This window comes from Miscanthus floridulus, chromosome 5 (genome assembly GCF_019320115.1).
Source record: "Miscanthus floridulus cultivar M001 chromosome 5, ASM1932011v1, whole genome shotgun sequence".
Taxonomy (NCBI): domain Eukaryota; kingdom Viridiplantae; phylum Streptophyta; class Magnoliopsida; order Poales; family Poaceae; genus Miscanthus; species Miscanthus floridulus.
Window position 1 is genome coordinate 105,127,055 of NC_089584.1, and position 6,000 is coordinate 105,133,054.

A 6,000-nucleotide genomic window follows, 5' to 3' on the forward strand; every position below is an offset into this window, starting at 1 on the left:
CCCGTTTGCTAAGTGTGGACAGGTAATAGGTTATCTCAAAGGCACTTAATGAAAGCCAAAATGATGTGTTGTTGTATAAACAATCTAGTTCAAGCACAAGACAACAATGCAAATGAAATTCATGTGAAGGCTTATTTATTGTGGGATTTCCATGTACTATGTGAAAGCAAGCTTGTGATTATTAGTTAATGAGACATGAGGGATTGCATATGGAATGGTCTCATATTTGAAGCTTGCTAAATTAAAATGAAAAAGATAACAATACATATGAATGGATGATTCAACACAAGATGTGACTTGATGGCTTGAGATGGTGAAGATAGCAAGGAAAGGCTTCGAGGTACTAAGCAAGGGTGAAGGGCAAGCGACGGCTTGGCGGCCGAAGAACCTAGCTAGGGTGAAGAAGAAAGTACTTGCATTTAGTTGAGGTACTAATCAAGCTTAGATGGTCATATTGATGTGAAGGATCAAATCTATAATGAAGTATTTGATGGAAGTGACTTGATACATTTGGGATTATTCAAACTTGATGAATGGAATCAAGTCACATGCTCAAGATGGCTATGCTCAAGTGAAAAGATCAACATCAACATGTTAGCACCCTTACTTGATGAAGATTGGAAGGGACGGCATCAATTCAAAAGAACAACTCAAGTGGTACAAATTCATATTTCCGTTTGTCTTGAGTTTAATAGGTATGCCGTACTATTAAGAGGGATGCATCATGTTGATAGATAATGTTTCATAAGTGCTCAAGCCAACCCATGTGAGTTTTGAGTATTTGAGAGACAAATGAGCTAACTGATTTCTTGCTGGTCTGGCAATACCGGACGTGTCCGGTATTCATACCGGACGTGTCCGGTATTTGTCCAGCAGCTGTAAAATTGTCGTTCTCGGGTTGGTTCGTCGGGAGTTCCGAGATAGGTCGGGAGTTCCGACGGTCGGGAGTCCCGGCATGGGTCGGGAGTTCCGACGTGTCGCACTTCGACCGACTTGGAGGGTTCACTGTCCTGGTCATACCGGACGTGTCCGGTATTCATACCGGACGTGTCCGGTATGGATGACCAGATGCCAACGGCTAGTTTTCAAAAGCCGTGAGGGTCGGGAGTTCCGACGTGAGTCGGGAGTTCCGATGGTCGGGAGTTCCGACATGTGTCGGGAGTTCCGACACCTCACTAACTTTAACTCAGTTACATGTTTTTCAAAATTACTGAGGGTCGGGGGTTCCGACTTGAGTCGGGAGTTCCGACAGTCGGAAGTCCCGGCATTCTTCGGGAGTTCCGACGCCTCACAACATCACTGTAACTTAGTTACCGTTGGCACAGTGTGAGTCATACCGGACGTGTCCGGTATGCATACCGGACGTGTCCGGTATTGCAACGGCTATAAAACGGCTAGTTTTTCAAGGGGGCTATAAATACCCCCAAGCCTCCACCTTTGGAGGCTGCTGATTCTGCTGAGTAAGACACACGTTTTTGAGCCTTGCCAACCCTCTCTTAGTGAGTGTGTGATCCAAATTGCAAAATCAATTTGTGGGTTGATAAAGATTTGAAAAAGAGAGCAAGCCACCACTTGAGCACTTGTGCATATTGTCAATCTCGTGATTCGCATTTGTTACTCTTGGACTCTTCGGTCCTAGACGGCTAGGCGTCGCCGGAGAGCAACCGAGAGATTGTGGTTGCTTCGGAAAGTTTGTAACGGTCGATTCCGCCGCTTCGGAATCATTTAGTGGAAGGAGGAAAAGGAGTTGGAAAAGACTCCGGCTAGAGTGACCTTCGTGGTACCCTCTAGGGCTGACCTTCGCTGGGTCGCCCGCAGCCCCCTCAACGGAGAGTAGGACTCGAACGAGTCCGAACTTCGGTAAAACAAATATCGTGTCTTAATTCGCATTTCATTTGATATTTGTGTTGCTCTAGCTGTGCTGCAGGTTCTCTGTGTATATTGTCATCTCCATTAGGTGCCTGCAGTTTGGTTTGAAGATAGAAATCGAAAGGAGCAAGTTCGGGGCTGATCTGCAGAAATCGTGTATACCGGACACGTCCGGTATTCATACCGGACACGTCCGGTATTTCCTGCCTGCACTGAAAACATTTATTCTCTGTTTTAACTTGGTGTTGCAGGGTTGTAGTTTCTAGATATATTCTTTATACCTTGTTTACTTTGTGACTAACTTGTGAGGGGAGGTAGTACTCTTAATTTGGAGTTTCCATTTTGGAAACTCCCCTTTCTAATTGTTTCCGCATTTAAAGGTGTTATTTTTCAGAAACGCCTATTCACCCCCCCTCTAGGCGGCATCCTAGGTCCTTTCAAATGACTGTACAAAAATTACCACATGCATGTTTTATACAAAGTTTGCTCTCTAGCAAAAATAACAAAAATCAGTTATAAAAGGGACTTGAACTACACCTCTAAATTTTCCCACAGCACATGTATGAAACATATTTTTCCTAAGAAGTACATGACACAAGAAGATTAACAAACTTGGAATCATATTTTTCTGAAGCCTATATATTTTTCTACATATTTTTCAAGTTATCAGCAATATTCAAGATTAAATAAAATCCTATAGAAAAGTATCTCAAAAATGACATGCACAATTTTTCCCAAGTAGATCTGGTGATAAGGAACCTAGAAAAATTTGTTTCAGCAAATTTGGAGCAACTTTGAGTATCCAAATATTTTGCAAATCATTTCTGTTTTCAATTAATAATGAATAAATTGAAAACAAATCATTTAAATGCTACTGGGCCGGCCCGCGGAAATGAACTGGGCCACGGCCACAGCCGGCCTACGCGGCCCGAGCGCGAGGGAGGGGAGATGGCCCAGCAGGGCGTCAGCCCACGGCCTGGCTCGGCCTGGCTGGCTGAGGCAGAGCGCCTCGCCGGCGCGCGCGCGGGCGCGACGGCGCGGCTCGGCCAGCGGCCGGTGGCCATCTCCGGCCACGGCAGCGCAAGCGAGCGAGCGCAGGAGACGTGCGAGGAGAAGGCGAGCTCGGTAGGGTAGCTAGGCGAGGCTGGAGGGGAGAAGGAAGACGGATTCCATGGCGGCCGAGCACGGCGGCGCCATGGCCGTCGGCGGCGAGACGCGGGGAGGCCCGACCTGTGCTCGGAAGGCGGAGCAAGCTCGAGCGCGACTTGAAGGAAGGCGAGGCGAATTTGCGGGCGCGAGGAATTGGAGAATGGCGCAGTGGTGCAGGAGTTTGACGCCGGCGGAGCTCGGGCGCGGCGAGGGCGGAGCTCGGGGCTCGCGGCTCTGGCGGAAGGAAAGGCAGCGCGGGAGGAGTGAAGGAGGGCAGAGCGCGTGCGGCTGGCAGCAGGGCGCGCTCCTCTTCAAGCCAGCCAGCGCGCTGCGTGGTCAGAGCTAGCCGGGCGCGTGGCGGACACGCGGCGGGCGTCGCCTGACGCAGTCGGGACGTGGCGCGGCGACGGGCACGGCGCGCGGGAGAAGAAGGCGCGGCGCGCGGAGGCAGGCCGGGCTGGCGCGGCGCGGGGCTGGGCCGAGGCGAGGCGCGCGCGGTGCGGGAGGCTCGCTGGGCCGGCTTCGGCTGGCGGGCCAGAAGCGAGGCGGCGGCCCGCTAAAACAGAAAACATTCTTTTCAATTTCCATTTTCAATAAATTTTCAAATAACAGTTTTCAAATATTATTTTGAGCAAGAAAATGACCTCTTTTGAAGATGTACCAAAAATGAAAGTTGCTTAGAATTTAATTCCCTACAACTTTGCTTTTATGACCAAAGTCCAATTCTATCTATATTTTAAATTATAGAATCAAAGTTAAATTTTAACTCAAAACCCTAATTTTGGGAATTTACTTTGGAAGCAAAGTTTTGAATTAATTTGAATACGAACCTTGCTCCAAAAATTTTGCTAAACAATTCTAGATGATTTACAAGCATAACCAACAGTTTCTACTCAACTAGCAAGCAAGAATCAGAGCAAAACAACTCTAATAAGTGTATGCATCATTTACTTTTCACAAACATGTTTCGTATGTTTCGAAGTAATGTTTCAGTTATTATATGCAAGATTATGCATGTATGAATAGGATGCTTGATGATGCATGATATGTATGATTAGCAATGCCTAAATGCAGGCATAACACCGGGGTGTTACAGCCCTCTCCCCTTATAAAAATCTCGTCCCGAGATTTGGGTTACGAACCATTTGTTATAAAATTCTTCATAAGCTTTTTGTAGATACTCTCCTGTTTCCCAAGTTGCATCTCCCTCATCATGATGATCCCACTGTATCTTGTATGTTTTCACCACACTATTCCGAGTAGCACGTTCCTTAGTGTCTAACACCCGGACTGGTTGCTCACGATACACCAAATCTGATTTGAGTTGAATACCTCGAGGTTCTATTCTTTCCTCCGGAACACGCAAGCATTTCTTGAGATGTGATACATGAAAAATTGGGAAAACTATACTCATTGTCTTAGGTAACTCTAACTTGTAGGCTACCGGACCTCTTTGTTCCAAGATCTTGTATGGTCCTACGAATCTCGCAGCAAGCTTTCTTCGGATTCCAAACCTTTTCTTCTTCATTGGCGTGACTTTCAGATAAACATAGTCACCAACTTCAAACACAAGGGGTCTCCTTCTTTTATCTGCATAGCTTTTCTGACGTGATTGGGCAGCTTTCATATTCTGCTGAATAATATGAACTTTCTTCTCGGCTTCTTCTACAAAATCAATGCCATAATACCTTCTATCACCAGGCTCGATCCAATTCAATGGTGTTCTACATTTTCTGCCATATAAAGCTTCGAATAGGGCCATCTTGATGCTTTCTTGATAGCTATTATTATAAGAAAACTCAGCTAACGGTAACCATGACTCCCATGATCCCTTGGAAGACAATACACGGGCTCTCAACATATCCTCCAAAACAGCATTTACTCGTTCAGTCTAACCATCTGTCTGAGGATGATACGCGGTACTGTGAATTAAACTAGTTCCTAAGCCTTTGTGTAAATGTTCCCAAAAATGAGCCGTGAACTGTGAGCCTCTATCAGATATTATGGTCTTTGGTATACCATGCAACCTCACAATTTCTGCGACATACTTTTCGGCATATTGAGGTGGTCGATAAGTGGTTTTGACAGGTAGGAAATGAGCGGTCTTGGTAAGACGGTCCACAATTACCCAAATCGAATCATGTCCTTTTTGAGTAGTGGGCAAACCCGTGATAAAATCCATACTGATATCGTCCCACTTCCAACTAGGGACTGATAAGGGTTGCAACATACCGGTAGGTTTCATGTGAATGGCTTTCACTCGACAACATGTGTCACATCTGGCAACATAGGCTATAATTTCTTTCTTCATTTTGGTCCACCAATATCGAGATCGTAGTTCTTGATACATCTTACTACTTCCGGGGTGGATAGATAGCTTAGAAAGGTGAGCTTCATCCATGAGTTTACTTCTAAGCTCTCGATCCTTGGGAACCACAAGACGGTTGTCAAACCACAACACGCCCTGTTCATCCACTTTAAAGTGTTGAGACGGCTTTTCTTTTATTTTCTCTTTGATGTGGAATATCCCCTTGTCAGTTTTCTGGCCTTCTATTATCTTACTCTCCAAAGAACAACTAATCTGAATACTATGTAACACAGCAGGATGCATTAGATCGAATCCATCTTCAAGTAATGGCTGCACATTCAAGTAATGTGACTTTCTGCTCAAAGCATCTGCCACTACATTGGCTTTACCAGGATGATATTGCACATTCAAGTTGTAATCTTTGATCAATTCCAACCATCTACGTTGTCTCATGTTTAGCTCTGGTTGGGTAAAGATATACTTAAGACTCTTGTGATCCGTGAAAATATTGCACACATTACCAAGTAGGTAATGTCTCCAAATTTTTAGGGCGTGCACAACTGCAGCAAGTTCCAGATCATGTGTTGGATAGTTGACCTCGTGCTTCCTCAATTGACGTGAAGCATAAGCTATGACTCTCCTTTCTTGCATAAGAACACAACCCAATCCAGTCT